Source organism: Siphateles boraxobius, unplaced genomic scaffold (genome assembly GCF_051911475.1).
Source record: "Siphateles boraxobius isolate OS27281-9 unplaced genomic scaffold, OSU_SipBor_1 13, whole genome shotgun sequence".
Lineage (NCBI taxonomy): Eukaryota > Metazoa > Chordata > Actinopteri > Cypriniformes > Leuciscidae > Siphateles > Siphateles boraxobius.
Window position 1 is genome coordinate 13,502,967 of NW_027508733.1, and position 19,088 is coordinate 13,522,054.

Here is a 19,088-nt window from a genome sequence, read left to right on the forward strand (position 1 = left end):
TACTGTTCTATCTCTTGTTTAGACAAGAGGAACAAAGGAACTTTATGACTTCCCCAAAAGCAGAGGGTCTTCTCACCTCTGAAGTCTGAGCTCACTTGCCCAACCACCTGCTGAGTGTCTCACACACACCCTCAAGCTGTATAAACATAACAAAGAAAAACAGGGTCCTCTGTTCTCGTACACAGAGCACAGATAAGGAACTAAAATCAATGAGAATATAACAATTTCTACAAAACATCCAAAAATCGCAAAAAGCTTTGTCCTTCTTTGCAACTTTTAATATGAAGCAAAGTATCAATTTTAAAATTCTGTCAATTTTATTATGAAATTTAAACAATAAATGTTTATGCGCTCTTAAATGCACGTGACAGATCACTGTAGCTGCCTCAGCTCAGGTGTCTTCATTATTCAATGGATGTTTGAATAAATCTGTCATGAAAACAAGTTATTACAGTTTATAGTCCTTTAAATGTTTACTATATTTCACAATCAAAATGTTTATATAAAACCGCCTTATGTGCAATTTAAATGTTTGTACTAATCAGTTTTAGCTATTTGAGTGTAGATTAGATTGTAGTTCGATGAATTAAGGCGAGACACTACAGGTGAATAGGGTAATTTTTTTAACTAGCAGATATCACCATGAAACTTTGCCAGTTGATTACCTACATTAAGATGAGAAAAAAATGTATTACAAGTTTTCTGTAATTTAATGTTTAAATATGCAAATGAGGCATTATCTAATTAAATATGCGCTAATTTGCATATAATTTAAAAAACGAAATCTGAGTATTGGATAAAGCCAGGTTCAAAATTATTTTTTCATTGTGTTCCCATATTAGATGGGGGAAAAATTACAGAGGGATTTATGGATATCTACTTTTGTTATCCTGTAAATCAGAATATACTGCCAATAGCCTTAAAAAAATGATTTTCGCCATGTTTTTTGGAATAAAATGTTACATAAATCAGGCTAGGAATAATATATTTACAAATCCCTCTGTAAATGTCTTCATAATATAACTAGGTACAAGACTGGAAAGTTTGGTGTATATAGGTGCTACTGAAGAAGAGATTTTGGACTTGGAGTATGAGAGAAAAGTCATTTTAAGAAAAAGGGCTTTAAAGATTTAGCATCAGGCAATGAGATTGCGCATTTAGAGTTAAATCCCCCCTTTTACTTTCACGATTGGTTGCTGATAAAAAGGAAATGACCATATTTGGATCTGGCAGTATTGTACAGGAGAGAGATAGCCTTCTAACGGTGTGTGTGATGACAGTGTGCAGACCACGATCGCGGAGCAGTGGGATGATTTATAACGACAACTTTTGATGAATTTATGAGAAGTCTACACACGCAAACAGACACAGTGTAGTAAAATAAAGACCTAAATGTGTATTTCGGACTTTTTTTCCACCACAAGTCTGAAAGAAGACATGTTATTGAAGACAAATATCTGTCTGCTGCTCCATCAAGAAATGCCACCTGAATCTCTGTTACTCAAGGAGAAAGTTATACATCAGTTCTATGCAGAGATGCTGCCAAGTTCTCTGGGCCCGAACTCGTCTCAGATGGTCTAAAAGACAATAGAAATGTGTGCTGTGGTCAAATGAATCCATGTTTCAGCTTGTTTTTGGAAAAAACAGACATTGAGTTCTGAATGAAAGGTGAAGTTGAAAGGAACCATCTAGACTTTCATCAGTGACAGGTGCAAGAGCAAACATCTGTCATGGTATGGAGGTGCAAAAGTGCAAACGGCAGGGGTGACTTGCATTTGTGTGAAGGTACCACTGACGTGGAGGCGTCTATTACAGAGACATATACTGCCATAAATATGACATCTTTCCTCGGAAGAAAGACAGTGCCAGGCCGCATTCTGCACGTGCTACAACAGTGTGGTTTCGTAGACACTCTCCACCTGCAGTACAGATCTGTCTCTTATTGAAAATATTTAAAAAAAAACATACCTCTGTCACAACTTTTTTTTTTGCAGCCATCAACAGAGTGTTTTGCAGCCATCAGAATGTTTATTTTTACAAAATATAATTAAGTTGGTCAGTAAAAAATACTGGAAAAACAATTTTCTCCTTTTTGTCAGTTAAACAAAAGTTCAAGAGAATTAACAAATCAGATTCTTGATTTTGTCGCATTTTACAAAATGTACCAATTTTTCTGGAAATGAGGATGTAAATTCTCCCTCTCATGTTCATCATTTTAGGCTGCGTAATTGTGATCTAACAAAGGAAAGCTGTTCAGCTCTCGCTACAGTCCTGAGATCAAACTCCAGTCTGAAAGAGCTTGACATGAGTAACAATAATCTGCAGGATTCAGGAGTGAAGAAACTCCAGAATGCATTAGAAAATACAAGCTGCACACTGGAGAAACTCAGGTGAGTTCAATGAACCATTGTTGGACTGCACTTAACTTGAGTGTGTGTGTGTGTGTGTGTGTGTGTGTGTGTGTGTGTGTGTGTGTGTGTGTGTGTGTGTGTGTGTGTGTGTGTGTGTGTGTGTGTGTGTGCGTGTGCGTGTGTGTGTGTGTGTGTGTGTGTGTGCGCGCGCATAATACAATTTGTGTTTTTAATTATATTTTTATACATTTTATAAATTGTCTCTTCTGTAGACTTTCAGACTGCAGTATCACAGAAGAAGGTTATAAAGCTCTGGCTTCAGCTCTGAGATCAAACCCTTCACACCTGATAGAGCTGGATCTCACAGGAAATGATCCTGGACAATCAGGAGTGGAGCAGCTCCTTGATGTACTACAGGATCCAAAGTGTCAACTAAAACTGAGGTGAGACATGATGAAAAAGTACATAATTAGTTATTTTCAGGCTGAATATTCATACAAAATATGTTTTCAGTAATACAATAAGCCATACAAGTTTTTGCAGCTGGGGGAAGTGTGGTATAAATGATACATTTCAACAGAGTTTTGTTTTGGTACAGTGGTACTGATGGTATTCAGTAGTATGGTATTAAATGTTTCTGAATGTACTGTAGTTTAATTTCCACCAAGTCCAGATTCATGGTATCACTGTTTCACTAAAGCAGGTCTATGAGTCTCCAGATGTTCATAAACATGCAGTTTCACAAGCCAGTTTTATGTGCAGATGTTTCTCACACTCTTGCTTAAAAGTCAGAAAGACCCTTTAACTTTCATCTTCTTTTCTGCAGGTTTTTGAGAAGTCCTGCTGCAGATGAGGCCTGTCAGTATGTGATAGGAATTGTGGGTAAAAACCCGTTACTCCTGAGAGAGCTGAATCTGAGCAAATGTAAACTAGAAGAGACACGAGTGAATCAGATCGCTGCTCTACTGCAGGATAAACACTGTAAACTCAACAAACTTATGTGAGTATTTTAATTTAATGGTTTAAAATGTTACATTACTTTTAATATTATTTTTACAGTAGTGGATAATACAATTTCAGTAGTATTTTTAAATATTTTTCTCTCAGCAACTACTATAAAATTAAATATTAAAATTAAGCTGACAATTAAAAACATACACAATTAGAATTAAAATAACTTTTACTGATTAATTCTGTATAATTAAAATTGAATTACACATATATGCAGGGCTGTCAACTCTCATGCATTCAGACACTGTTCTCATGCTCCACATCCATTTTCTCACTCAGTGAAAAATTTAGAAGCAAAAGAGGACACTTACACCGACAGACAAGACAGAGCAGGTTACTTTAATATGAAACAAAGTCTTAATTGGATCTTCCGGCTCCGGAACTAAAATTGTCAATTTTATTACAAAATTTAAACAAGAAATGAAACATGCCAGATTGCTGTAGCGCCTCAGTTGCGGCTCTTGAACTGATCACTCTTCCTCTACTAGTTGGTAAATAAACTCAAATGAACATTGGAAGGTATGTCGAAAGATACAGTACAACTTATTGAAATGTATCATGTCTCGTTAATCGATCAATCAGTGTTTTAACCATGGAAAGAGGTCAGTAAAAAAGCTGGAGAACAATTACCTCAGGAAAGACATTTAATGACCATATTATAGTAGTTAGCTAGAAAAATAACCATAGAAAGGAAAAGTTTGATAAATATATGGACTATATTAAATATTTCTTATATTTTTACTCATATCACTAAAAATATTATCACTTTATATTATAAAAAACACATTATATTAATTTGAGTTGTTAATTTGAACCTTTAATAATAATACCAGCTGAAAGGCTCCCTGTATGTTTACAGCATTAGTAGAGAGATATTTTCCTTGAGAAAAATTATCATGTAGCTACTGTACCTGATATTTATCCAAATTAATCTATGCTGAATCAAGATCAGAATCAAATCACAAGCTTATGAATTGAAATCTTGATATTTGTGTCAAGCACTGATAAAAACTGTAGCCTACCAGTCCTACTATGTAAACATTGTAATATGTTGTCACTAAACGTAATGAAATTCTGTTAGGTTACCAATTTTTTTGACAATCACAATACACTTATTGTGTATTGGGATACCCAGTAACTTAAACATTTTTGCTGAAAAATCCTGTTGTAAAGAATTACAGGTATGACTTTCAAATGACAAATTACTGTCAGACAAATGACCCAAATCTTCCAAAGCTTAATTTGACCATTGTCCTTTCTTTTTTTGTCTTCAGTCTGTGTGGATGCAATATTACAGAGAAACAGTGTCTCAGTCTGATTCAAGCTCTTTGTTCAAACCTTTCACACTTGAGAGAGCTGGACCTCAGTGAAAATGAACTAAAAAACAAAGGAGTGAAGCACTTATCTGATATACTGACAGATGTACGCTGTAAACTGGAGAGACTGAGGTCAGTAACATTCACAAACAAGAATCAAAATGCTTAAAATCACTTCAACCATTTAAATCAAAAAACTTTAATGAGCTTAAGTATTTAATCACCTTAGTATGTTGTGATCTGTTGGAATAAAGATGATTTATCTTCATCTGGCTATCTTTTTGTTGTGTGTGTTCATTAAGGTGATGTGACTTTACAAAATAAAGTGTTACTTTCTTTTCTTCTGTCTTATTTTCTGCTCTCTCTCTCTCTTTCTCGGTGTAGGTTAAGGTCCTGTAAAATGACAGATGAAGGTTGTTCTGCTGTGACTTCAGCTCTGAATTCAAACCCATCACATGTGAGAGAGCTGGACCTGAGCGAGAATAAACTAGGAGACTCAGGATTTAAAAACCTCAGTGATCTACTGATGAACCCACAATGCAAACTGGAAAAACTACAGTTAGAATCATTATACTGTACAGCAGTTACAGTGTAATAAAAGTTTACTGTTTAGTTATGTAATTTAAGAGAACAGAGTTACATTGTTTATACTGGTGTCTAACAAATAAGTAATTGCTTTTAATTTAAATAATTTAATTCATTTCAAATTTCAATGTACTGATTGTGTATATGTAGTACTGCAGAAATATTATGAATCACATCTGCTGCTACAACAGTTCCTAGAACACAGAACTAGTGTGACACTGTTACAAGCAGATTATGGGAACTGTAGACTATTAGACCAAATATAAGACTAGTATACCTCTAAGATAAGATGATCATCATATATCTGAATCATTGTCCTTTCTGTTTTTTACCTCTTCAGATTGTGTAAATGCAGTATTAAAGATAAGCAATGTGCCTCCCTGACTTCAGCTCTGAAATCAAACCCATCACACCTGAAAGAGCTGGACCTCAGTGGCAATGAACTAAAACACACAAGAGTGAAACTGTTTTGTGATATTCTGAAGAATTCACACTGTAACCTGGAGAGGTTGAGGTCAGTAACACTCACATACAAGAAAGGAAATAGTGTTTAAGTATTTGATTGAAAACGAAGGAATAGTTTTCTTTTCATCTGATTGCAGGTTAAGAAACTGTGGTATAGAAGCTGAAGATTGTTCTGATCTGACTTCAGCTCTGACATCAAATTCATCAGACTTGAGAGAGCTGGACCTCAGTGGAAATAAACTAGGAGACTCTGGAGTTAAAAACCTTTATCCTCTGTTGAGCAATACAGAATGCAAGCTGGAAAAATTAAGGTTTGTAACATTATACTATACAGCAGTTACAGTGTAATTAAAGTTTACTTTTTTATTATTATTTTAAGACAACAAGGCCAAAGTCACATTTTCCAAAGCTCTTGCATCTTCTGGCATTTCCTCATCTGAAGAAAGAAAGTAATACAAGTTAATTGACTGATGGTTCAGGATGTTTATCAGTAGAAAGTTTCAAATGCTAATATAGCCAGCAGCCATATCTGTAGCCCAAGACCAGTTGCCCACTGAAGGTAAGCAGGGTTAAGCCTGGTTAGTACCTGGATGAGAGTCCTTCTGGTAAAATTAGGTAGCTGCTGGATGAGGTGTTAGTGAGGCATGCAGGGGGCACTCACCCTGTGGTCTGTGTGGGTCCCAATGCCCCAGTATAGTGATGGGGACACTGTACTGTCAAAGAGTACCATCCTTCGGATGAGACGTTAAACCAAGGCCCTGACTCTCTGTGGTCACTAAAAATCCCAGGATGTCCTTTGGAAAAAGAGTAGGGGTGTACCGCTGCATCCTGGCCAAAATAGCCCAATGGCCGCTGTCCATCATGGCCTCCTAATCATCCAGTAAGCTGGTGTGTGGTGGCCCAATATGGCTGCCGTCGCATCATCCAGGTGGATGCTGCACATTGGTGGTGGTTGGGGAGATTCCCCCTTGCATGTAAAGTGCTTTGAGTACGCAGAAAAGTGCTATATAAATGTAACGAATTATTATTATTTACCATTATAAATGCTGAAATCTGACAAAGCTACAAAAATAAGACCAAAGTGCAGTATAATAGTATAATAGCTGTATAATAGCAATGATAAACTACACCAGCATAAATTCTGCTCAACTATGTTTAATTCACACAATATATTAAGCCTCCACTGACTGCTCGCGCACCTCCCCAAACGGACGAGGCATATAAATGACGCGCTCTTTGTTGTACCATTCTTTGAAACAACAGGGGGCGATTCAGAGTAATTGTCCTCTAAACCATCAGGAAGCAGCGGTGAGAAGTACAATAGAATCATGCTACAGCTTTCCTGTAGCTCAAACAGTAGTGTGTTGGCGCTTGCAACGCCAAGGTCATGGGTTCAATTCTCAGGGAAAGCAAGAACTGATAAGAATGTAAAATGTGTACCTTGAAATGCAATCTAAGTCACTTTGGATAATAGCGTCTGTAAATGTAAAGCAGTAAACCTTGAGATTATTACTTGTGACATTAGAAAAAAATTAATGGATATGAGAACATAGCCTATACAGCTAAATTAAGTAGGCTATATCTGTCACATGGCTGTCCTGTCTTGTGTTGCACATGGGTGTTTTGTTATTTTGGGCCATGTGCTCTGGTCGTTGTCTGATCCCTCCCCCTCGTTACCTGATTATTGTTTGAGTTCTTCCACCTGTCCCCTCTTGATTTGTTCCCTTCTTAAGTCTCCTCTTGTTTGCAGTCTTGGTCGGATCGTTATGTCACAGAACGTGCAAGGTAAAAAAGGTGTGAGGACTCAAATGCAGAGAATGGTAATTTATTACAAAAATAAACAAACACAAAGCCAAAACCCACGAGGGGGAAAAACACAATAAATAAGAATGAAACAACTAAACCTTAACATGAAACGGGGAATCTCCGGGAACAGGAGACATTAGACAAACGATCCGACCAAGACTGCAAACAAGAGGAGACTTAAGAAGGGAACAAATCAAGAGGGGACAGGTGGAAGAACTCAAACAATAATCAGGTAACGAGGGGGAGGGATCAGACAACGACCAGAGCACATGGCCCAAAATAACAAAACACCCATGTGCAACACAAGACAGGACAGCCATGTGACATTACCCCCTCCCTACGGAGCGGCTACCAGACGCTCCATAAGACCAGGGCGGGACAGGAAGGAAACACCAGGGCGGGACAGGAAGGAAACACCAGGGCGGGACAGGAAGGAAACACCAGGGCGGGACGGAAGGACAGACCAGGGCGGGACGGGAGGGACAGACCAGGGCGGGACGGGAGGGACAGACCAGGGCGGGACGGGAGGGACAGACCAGGGCGGGACGGGAGGGACAGACCAGGGCGGGACGGGAGGGACAGACCAGGGCGGGACGGGAGGGACAGACCAGGGCGGGAAGGGAGGGACAGACCGCTTACTCCTGGGAGGCCAGGGCGAAGCAGGCAGTACATCGGGCGGCCAGGGCGAAGCAGACAGTCCATCGGGCGGCCAGGGCGAAGCAGACAGTCCATCGGGCGTCCAGGGCGAAGCAGACAGTCCATCGGGCGGCCAGGGCGAAGCAGACAGTCCATCAGGTGGCCAGGGCGAAGGAGACAGTCCATCGGGCGGCCAGGGCGAAGCAGACAGTCCATCGGGCGGCCAGGGCGAAGCAGACAGTCCATCGGGCGGCCAGGGCGAAGCAGACAGTCCATCGGGCGGCCAGGGCGAAGCAGACAGTCCATCGGGCGGCCAGGGCGGTGAAGACCCCTCGGGCGGCCAGGGCGGTGAAGACCCCTCGTGCGGCCAGGGCGGTGAAGACCCCTCGGGCGGCCAGGGCGATGAAGACCCCTCTGGCGGCCACGACGGTGGCTCAGGCTCAGGTACAGCAGACACCGGCTCAGGTACAGCAGACACCGGCTCAGGAACAACAGACACCGGCTCAGGAACAACAGACACCGGCTCAGGAACAACAGACACCGGCTCAGGAACAGACACATGAACTGTAACAGTCACAAGAAAAAACACAAACACAGAAACAAACACTGGCTCTGGCGCTGGAACAGGCGCTGGCTCTGGAACAGACATTGGCTCCAGCTCTGGAACAGGCCTTGGCTCTGCCTCCGGCTCTGGAACAGGCACTGGCTCTGCCTCCGGCTCTGGAACAGCAGACACTGGCTCTGCTTCCGGCTCTGGAACGGGCACTGGCTCTGCCTCCGGCTCCGGAACAGGCATTGGCTCTGCCTCCGGCTCGGGCACTGGCTCTGCCTCCGGCTCTGGAACGGGCACTGCCTCTGCCTCCGGCTCTGGAACGGGCACTGCCTCTGCCTCCGGCTCTGGAACGGGCACTGCCTCTGCCTCCGGCTCTGGAACGGGCACTGGCTCTGGAACGGGCACTGGCTCTGGAACAGACATTGGCTCCAGCTCTGGAACAGGCCTTGGCTTTGCCTCCGGCTCTGGAACAGGCACTGGCTCTGCCTCTGCCTCTGCCTCCGGCTCTTGAACAGCAGACACTGGCTCTGCTTCTGAAACAGGAGACATTAGACAAACGATCCGACCAAGACTGCAAACAAGAGGAGACTTAAGAAGGGAACAAATCAAGAGGGGACAGGTGGAAGAACTCAAACAATAACCAGGTAACGAGGGGGAGGGATCAGACAACGACCAGAGCACATGGCCCAAAATAACAAAACACCCATGTGCAACACAAGACAGGACAGCCATGTGACAATATCTTACATATTTTCTAACTTCACTAAACATTTTCATTTAGGTTCGTGAACTTTTCTATAAAACATGGACCTTTATTTTCATTAAAAGGGCTTGTCTGCTATTGTAGACTCGCTGTGTAACAATGCAAACATGTAAAAACTGGGTGCCGGTGTGGTGAGATGTACTTGCTCAGCCAGACTCGGATCGAAGTCGTGCATGTTCGGATGCGGAGCCACGCGAAAAGTTGCAAAAAATGGTGTGCACACCACCACACGAAATGGTGCGAAATTGCGCACTCAACGCTTACGACCGCCCACACGGCGATGACGTCATTTTTGCCGCACACACCTCCACGCTCTTGCGGACGCGGTGAGTATACCGTCCAGACCGGCGAAATAGGTGTCAGAACTATTAATAATGTAACATCAAAAGACAAATGACGTCAAACTGAAATAATTGGGGTAATGCATGGAGACAGTTTTGAACACTGATTTATTTGCTCCTATAATTTAATGTAATAATTTTTTTTTTTTTATCAAAACGTCATTTGTACTGCAGCTTTAAGCTAAATTTTGTAGGGACCGCCTGTGGGCCCAACAGCGTGGGTGAGGTAAAATGCGTGTAGGTCTTTTCAGTGAGGATGCTGAGTATCCCATACTTTCAGTTATTCAATCATGAGGGACCCAATGCCACACAGAGTTTAACACGCCATTATTATACATATAAATGTAATATAATAATATATAAATTAACAATACTCGTGTATCCTTGCTTGATGACGAATGAGACGGCCCAATGTTGGTTGAAATTTAAAAGGCTGATTCACGCTTCAGGGCAGTGACGACGAGTACATATGTCGTCCAGTGGTTGTCCAGACACCCTCGGCACAACCTTAAGCAATTGCCCTGAACGGTGGTTAAATGTCAACATTGTGACAACGCTGTAACATCCTTCACCACACAACGTAGTTATAGCAATCCTTTGGCCATGTTGTTAAAACATTGTTAGAAGGTTGGGTACTTTGTGCCAACATTCTGTGTTTGCTGAGAAACTCGTCAGTTCTAATCTTATTTATAGGGTTAACTAATACATTTCAGTCAAACCGCTCCATGCTTGTTCATACAAAAATGTAGTTATCTTAGTCACGATGCTGCAACTTGTTAAGTCGTGATAGTCAGAAATCAAAACAGATGATGTGCCACATTCTCCTTACTTTGGGTCTTCGGTTTTTTCTATCCTGATGAAGATTTGCAGAAACATGATACTCTACTTAATCTACTGGTCATGATTTCAGAGAATACAGAATAAATCAAATCTAACATTTTATTTGTCAGGTAAAAATGTATCATGCCAATTACACTAACAATTAGAAGCCAATTCAGAAATAATAAATACATAACATCAATTGCTCAAAGACAGAATAGTAAGAATAGCACCTGACTGTGAAAGAAGGATAGTGAGGTCTCTGAGTGCAGAACTGACACAGCACTGCGTGGGGAATTTCTGGCTACAGACTGTTCTGCCACTTTCTCTTAAATACCCAGACCAGAACAAAAGAGCTGTAAATATTTACTACACACATATTTTTGGAATTGTGTTAGGCCTCTTCCTGTGCGCAAATGATCATCAGATATCGTAAAGAGACACCTCCCACATCAGGAGAACAGAATTCTCATAAGTTTTCAATCTTTCTCAAAAAACAAATGACTGCTGTGAAATTGAGCCATTTAACCAATTGTACTGAGACCCTGAAAATGATACCAAACACGAAGGGGGAAAAAACAACAGATTCACAAGATACATCATGTTGGATATAGACATTCTTGGTGAACTTTCAGTGACTTAGTCATTGGGAAAGGAGAGTGAGCCGGTTGAGAGGGATGCATAGATAAACGAGGATAGAAGTCTGGGCAAGGTGGTGTCCTATGCTCTTTTTTATATCTTCTCTCCAGATTTATTGTTTTATTACAGGTTGAGATTAAATCCAGTCTTAGAATTTGTATTTAGTGATGGTAAACTACACTTAAATGACTTTAATTATTTAACTTTAATAAATGATTTCAGTGTTTCCTCAAATCATATGCTTTGGTTTTGGTTTATGGTTCCATAATTATGTTTCCAAGTTTCTGTTGTTGTACCATTATATTGTATGACATTTACTGATGCATTCGTCATGTATTTTAACTCCCTCATGAGCATTTGTTGTTTCTCTTTCTGTCTTCAGTCTGTGTGGATGCAGTATTACAGAGAAACAGTGTGTCGTCCTGACTCCAGCTCTGTGTTTCTCTCTTTCACACATGAGAGAGCTGGACCTCAGTGGGAATAAACTAGAAAACAAAGGACTAGAGGCCGTGTGTGAAGTACTGAAGAATCCAAACTGTAAATGGGAGAAACTGAGGTGAGGAACACCCCCTTAAAATCACTTTGACATTAGAGGAATTATTTTTCACAAATATAATGTGAACTCAGGCTTTGTTTATAGTTATCTGATGAAAGCAGGGTCTTAAATTGACACCCGAGTATCAACCGCAACTATCAATTTTGGTCATAGTGTCACAGACCACTATGTCGGGTGGTAATATAATCAATAAGCTTTGTATGTGCTTTGTGGCACAAGAAACATCTGTCAGTCAGTAACTTATGTCAGTAACAAATGTGTATGATAAGATGCTTTCGACCACCGAGCAAACAGCAGCGGGAAAACTGCAGGCATGTGCATCAAACCAAACAGAGCTTAAACAAAAGTAGGAGGTATGAGGGATGCGTAATTAATAGGATTATTACAGAAAATTAATATCAACAAGTTGCAGAGGAGTGAATATGTGAAGTATGTGTGAAAGACATTTTACCAAACAGCCCCTTTATTCTGCAGATCTTTATGTTCTTGACCAATGCTGTTAAGAAGTGGCAGACCAGTTGGAGTAGAGACCAACTGAATCTGAATAATAGCATCATTCATTGTTAAATATTGTGTAGCTTTGACGAGCAAATCAAGCAACTGAAAATGTTCCTGTCAGATTTTATGTTGATGCAAAATTCATGTTAGGAAATTTCTCTGCCACTAAACGTCTTTCATCACATGCGGTATGGAAGTAAAATAATGGCAAATGTTTTTGAAACAAAAAGCATGTTGAATTGTTCTACTTGAAAAAAAAATATGCATTGCATTAAGTGCTTGTATTTTAATGCATCGTATTTGTGGGGCTTGCATTTTTATGGGCTGAAATTTAGCATGGTTGAATATTTAAGTTGTGAATATTTAAATTCAAAACATTTCAAACACATTTTCATTAGTAAAATTTCAATAATCCATATTCACCTTTCATATTTCACTTCCAAAATATTCAAACTGATTAAAAATACAACCTATAACATTCAACAGGCGGTTTTTGGTCCATTTTATTTCGCTTGCAAATCGCTTCCACAAATTCAGTGGTTCAAATTCGACAGTAAATTCAACGTTGACATCCAGGAACTGCAGGAAAGGCAGTAGATTACCGAGCATAATCTCCATCTGCTGTTAGTCGACCTCACCAGCAGGGGGTGCAAGCGCGTGTTGTTGACGAAGACCAGAGCAACAGTTAGAGCAAGCCATTCATTCATAAAAAACTCATTTACAACAATTGAGCATGCATTATGTTTTTTGTGATGATTATCTGGGTCAGTAGCCTTAATATGCTGAAAAAATGATAAAGGCACAAAAGCTGCACAAAATTTATGTTCCATTCATTAACTTCATTGTTACTTTCCCTGTGTAGCCTTACATGTTATCAGCTTTTTCTACCATGAACGGGATTGTAATCGGTTTCCCTCAATACCTCATCATACTCAAGGATTCCCCTTCTGTCAGGACAAAACGCTTAACTCGCACCTTATTGGGGAAGTATGCCTACATACATGTACTGCATTAGATTAAAATGGGAAGGGTCATAGCACTTTCATATTGGTGTCCTATATTGTTAGTTTAACTGTAAGTCGCTTTGGTTAAAAAGCGTGCTAAATGACTAAATGTAAAATTGTCTTGACATTCGCACATTTAGGGACCGTCTCTAAAGTAACATTGGTAGTCCTATAGGCCTAAACGTTTCTAACTTCAATAGCAAACTTCAATTTATTTGAATAAATTGCGCATTATGCCTATCACTACATGAACACTTTACAGTTGGTTTTAGGACTGCAAGTCGTTCTCTTCAAATGCTATTGAAGTTAGAAACGTGTATACCAATGTCGTATGTAACTTTAGAGACGGTCCATAAATGTGCGAATGTCCAATGTCAAGCCAACTTATGGCAGTATCACTGAGAAACGCTGAGCATTAAACTTTGCGCGTTAAGTTCATATTCTGAGTCCTTCTGCTTGCATGCGAGTTTGGTCTTTTATACCACTGTATTAGTCCATTAAGCTACGTTAAGCGTTTTATATGTCCAGCAGGGGAAGTATTGAGGGAAATCCTAGTAGCCTTCTGCATGCAGCACAATCGCCGCAATATAAGGTTAACATTATAATCTCGTTCACGGTAGAGAAAGATGCATGTAGGCTACACAGGAAAAGTAATCGTGAAGACACTGAATTTCACATAAAACAGACGTCATAATAATCACAGATACACTTACATTGTTGTAAATGGGTTTTTATGAATGAATGGCTTGCTCTAACTGTTGCTCTGGCCTTGTCAACAACACGCGCTTGCACCCCCTGCTGGTGAGGTCGACTAACAGCAGATGGAGATTATGCTCGGTAATCTACTGCCTTTCCTGCAGTTCCTGGATGTCAACGTTGAATTTACTGTCGAATTTGAACCACTGAATTTGTGGAAGCGAATTTGTAAAGCGAAATAAAATGGACCGAAAACCGCCTGTTGAATATTATAGGTTGTATTTTTAATCAGTTTGAATATTTTGGATGTGAAATATGAAAGGTGAATATGGATTATTGAAATTTTACTAATGAAAATGTGTTTGAAATGTTTTGAATTTAAATATTCACAGCTTAAATATTCAACCATGCTAAATTTCAGCCCATAAAAATGCAAGCCCTAAAAATATAATGCATAAAAATACAAGCAGGGTTAATGCAATGCATATTTTTTTCAAGTAGTGCAATTCAACATGCTTTTTGTTTCAAAAACATTTGGCATTATTTTACTTCCATACGGTGCGTCCCAATTTGCATACTATCCGTCCTAAATAGTATTTCGAAAATAGAATTAGTATGTCCTAAATCGTATGTTGAAATGAGTATTCCAGAATCCGAAGTGCTGATCCATGCACACTATAACAGCTGATATTGCCCATAACCCATTGCGACTTGAGCGAGAATTCGATTAGAACTACAAACATGGGAAAAAAGTGTTAAAAACTACAAACATGACGGATTCGTAAACTGTTAAATAGAGAGGTTTAGATAAAGGGGTTTAAGTGAATAATTACCACTATCTAACTTGACGAAAATATATTTATTCAATGTTATCCACATTAATTTCATCTGTAATAGCATTGTGAACTTTTGTAATGATATGTTTAGCCATTAACTTTTAAATGGATCATTATATTCAAATTGCCTGTGCGCTGATTTGCACCGAAAAGGAGAAAAATAAATGAGGTTGGGAAGACGAGGGGAGCAAGGACTGTGTGTTCTGCAAAGAGAGTTGGGGGTACATAAATAATTTTGCAATATGCTGCTGTTGCTGCTGGTCAAGCAAATGTTTGTGCTTTGTTTCTGTTTGATATAATTGTAAATATATTAAAATATTGATATTCTGGTCTTTAACTCCTCCCTGCTTGCTCTCTCATTGGCTGTAGGTCATCGCCAATGTAGTTTTCAGTCAACAATTTCACACACCAGGATCGACTCGTCTGCGATTCTATCTGATCACGTCTTTGATCACTCACACTGCATGATTGTCACTCACGTGAACGAGCACCAATTTGCCGAAATTGGCATTTATTGCGATCTCACAAAACCTGTTGGCGAGCGAAAATTGGGCTTAAAATCATTCAGTGTGAACTCGGCATAAGTGACAGAGCTGTCCGTTAAAGATGAGTTATGACGAAGTAGTGTAGGCCTATGTCCTAAAGCTTGTATACTCTTCTGCTACACACTGAAGTATGTAGCCTACTTTTTCTTCACAAAAAGAGTACACACTTTTACTTTGTTTTTTTTTGTCTCTTTCTAGCCTAAATGACTGTGGCATTACAGATGTTACTTCTTTGGCTCAGTCTTTGGCGGGGAAAAAAGCATTGCAGTTTTTAAAAGAGCTTAATCTGAGTAAAAATACCATCGGATCCTCCAAGCAGAAGCTTGTTGACGTGCTACAAAACTCAGAGTGTAAACTGAGGTGAGTAAATATCCTTTGTTGCAGTTCCACTAACACAAACAAACAGGAATTTAAGTTTAAATGTAATATATTCTAAACAAAAATAATGTTTATAAATTAGGGGTTTGTGATATCTGTCACAAGCAGGCTGAAGCAGAGAAGATGTAGGTTCTTGTTGCAGCACACTTTATTAAACAAATTTGTAACTTTTACTATTATTTGTAGTTTGATAATTTCTTTAATAACAAAGATAAAATAATGAAATAAAATAAAGTAAAATAAGATTTTGGTCATATTGCCCACCCCTACATTGGCCTAAATGGTCTGTCATTTTCTTTAATTATGTTACCTTTTTACTATTTTTAAATTGGGGAATTAGTTTGGTTGTACCGCTCAGTGACTTGAAGAATATTGTTAAAAACAAACATGAAAAAGAATTGTGATATGATTCTGAATCGTGATCCTGCCTGAGAAAAAAGTGACATATATCTCCCACCCCTATTAGAGATGTACGTCAAATAATGTAAAATCAGCAACTAGTCTAATTACAGAAATTCAATGTTAGTTAGTAATGTTAGTCTATTGCACTTTGTACTTGAAATATAGTAACTACTTTGCAACTTGTTTCCCCTGAAAACTGATTATTTTCTCTTCTAATTCCTCCTTACAGCCTAAAGAAAGACAGCTTGCTTGGCTGCAACACTGATGCAAACCTCATTGGTGGAATTTGTAACATGGGTAACCTTGGTGGATGGATTTCTCAGGAGATCACGAAGAACCTGTAAAATCAACAGAACAAGCAGTCACGATCAGGTGAAAGATCCTCAGAAGGTTCTCACTATACTACTGTAGTAAATTAAAATTTGTTTCATATACTGCTACAGCCAATATTACTAACACTGCAAAACCTACAGCTTATGAACTCAAGTTGCTATACATTCATTTTATAGTAAATTTAAACCACTTCCGATAGCATTGCTTTAACAAATGTTCAGTTGATCATACTAGCTGTTATGTTTTACTATTTAAAAAAAGATTACTAATCAATGCTTACAGGAGGAAGAGATTCCGACTTTCACATTAAATGATGCAGCATTAATAGAAACATGCATATACAGTGCATGTAGGAGTTATGTTGAATGGTTATTGTTTTAGTATTCATACAAATTATTAATTTGTTTTATGTTTTTTCAGGTGAAATCGAGGAGGTAGTAGAGCCTGATGAGGTGGATTAGTAGGAATATATGTGAGTCTTCAGTATAAGGCCTACATTATGATGATGTTGGGATGAAATTCATCCATAATGAAGCAATTAAAATGTTGCTAATTGTAATTGTCAAATTGAATACTTAGTGCAAATAGTTTTACCATTTATTGCACTTTGTTATTGTTCTACTTATGAAACAGCTAATGGAACTGAAGTCTCGCACATACACAGAAAATTGCTTACTTCAGCTTTGAAAAATAACTTTAGTTATAAGAAAAGTGAATTTAAGAATACCAGAATACAGAGGCTCATATATTGAAACAAATTAGGTTAAACATTACAAGAGGGTTGCCAATGATTATCTTTAGGGTTAAGGGTTAGTTAGGAGAACAAATTAAATGTGAATAATTAAAACAGTATATCATTCCAAACAATTAATAAACACAAATACCGAATTGAAATGTTAGTGCTATAAAATAGTCCTAAGTGTTAGTACATACTGTAGCAACAACAAAATAAAAAGCTATGGTCCTGGAAATGCAGTCCTTCAACGGCAGCCTTAGGTATTGCAGGATCATGTTACTCGTTGCTCTGGCTGAAAGGATAACTGTATAGTGAGATGGAAGAGAGTCAAAGTGCCTCAGATTGCATTTTTTTAGTGTAAAGATCATTCTTTCTAAGGGTATGTGACATAAACCAGTCCCTGCTGCTGTCTGAGTCATTAATATTATTTAAACAACAAAAGAAAGAGAAAATCACTCCCTGCTCTTGACTGAATTAATTACTTTAGCAGTTTTAGTAAGGATCGATGTATATTTAATTCATACTGTGAAGACTATGCAGTTTATTTTGTAAAACATTTTATACATATGATTAATGTCTGTAAAATTTGTACCTGGTATATTATATATTACTGTTAGATAGACCTTCTGGAAAAACTGTCTATGCTAATGTTATTTATTCGTTTTTTTTAGTCACAAAATGTATTGTGTGTTACAGTGTCAAAATTTTGTAAGACAAAATTAAACAAGCCTTCTACCTTTTTTGTTTTTGTGCCATGAATGACTATTGTACTAACATCATACATATAGTAAATGTGGTACACTGATAAACATGAGAATGTATCCATATTTAGTTACACTTTATTTTGATGATCTATAGACAATCTACTAACTATCAGTAATTAACTTTGCAACTACATGTCAACTAACTCTGATTAGAGTATTAGTAGACTGTTAGATTAGGGTTCGTGTTAGAATAAGACATGCTGTTGCAAAGTTACTTATAGTTGTTATGAGGATGAAGGACGAACCCAATAGGAGACAGCAAATAACTCAAACAGGGGTTTATTAATGGCAAAAAAAGATATCGTTTGGTATCGTTTAAAGCCCTTTGAAGCTGCACTGAAACTGTCATTTGGACCTTGAACCGTTTGAGGCCCATTGAAGTCCATTATTTGGAGAAAATTCCTGGAATGTTTTCATCAAAAACCTTAATTTCTTTTCGACTGAAGAAAGAAAGACATGGACATCTTGGATGACATGGGGGTGAGTAAATTATCAGCAAAAGTTTTTTTTTTAAAGTGAACTAATCCTTTTAATATGTGAAGTTTGTGCTGATTAGCGCCATATTCTTTTAATACATTGAACATATTTTTCTCGTAGTGTCTTTGTATTGAACTATTATATTTATTTCCTTTAAAAAAAAAAAACAATTTATTCAGCACGTCTCTTGTCCTATTAAGGGGAAAATCTGTGCAGCCTATTTATTGGGTTGGTATTCCTGGGTTGAGAATTAGTCATTACACTAGATCTTTAGTAATTCCTCTTTTTGCCACACACACACACACACACACACACACACACACACACACACACACACACACACACACACACACACACACACACACACACACACACATATATATATATATATACTTATATTTAAATATATCATATGTATTATATTCCTGCAAGGATCAACATGGAGTGGTGATGCTGCACCATACCATACCATACCATTTTTATTTATATAGCACATTTAAAAAACAAAAGTTTACAAAGTGCTGAACAAGAAAAAACACTAATATAAAACACATGGAAACACATCAAACAACAAGACT

The 19,088-nt window shown here is 38.5% G+C and overlaps 1 pseudogene across 1 annotated transcript in view; it reads left to right on the plus strand.

The window, feature by feature from the left end:
- LOC143735398 (uncharacterized) overlaps positions 1 to 18,009 on the plus strand; it is a 154,632-nt pseudogene extending 136,623 nt beyond the window's left edge. Inside the window, exons 55-65 of the transcript XR_013203164.1 lie at positions 2,220 to 2,390; positions 2,624 to 2,794; positions 3,178 to 3,351; positions 4,637 to 4,810; positions 5,063 to 5,236; positions 5,604 to 5,777; positions 5,866 to 6,039; positions 11,668 to 11,841; positions 15,619 to 15,780; positions 16,430 to 16,572; positions 16,954 to 18,009. The product of XR_013203164.1 is annotated as an uncharacterized LOC143735398 (transcript). The remainder of the gene's footprint in view (positions 1 to 2,219; positions 2,391 to 2,623; positions 2,795 to 3,177; positions 3,352 to 4,636; positions 4,811 to 5,062; positions 5,237 to 5,603; positions 5,778 to 5,865; positions 6,040 to 11,667; positions 11,842 to 15,618; positions 15,781 to 16,429; positions 16,573 to 16,953) is intronic.
- The last annotated feature ends 1,079 nt before the right edge of the window (positions 18,010 to 19,088 follow it).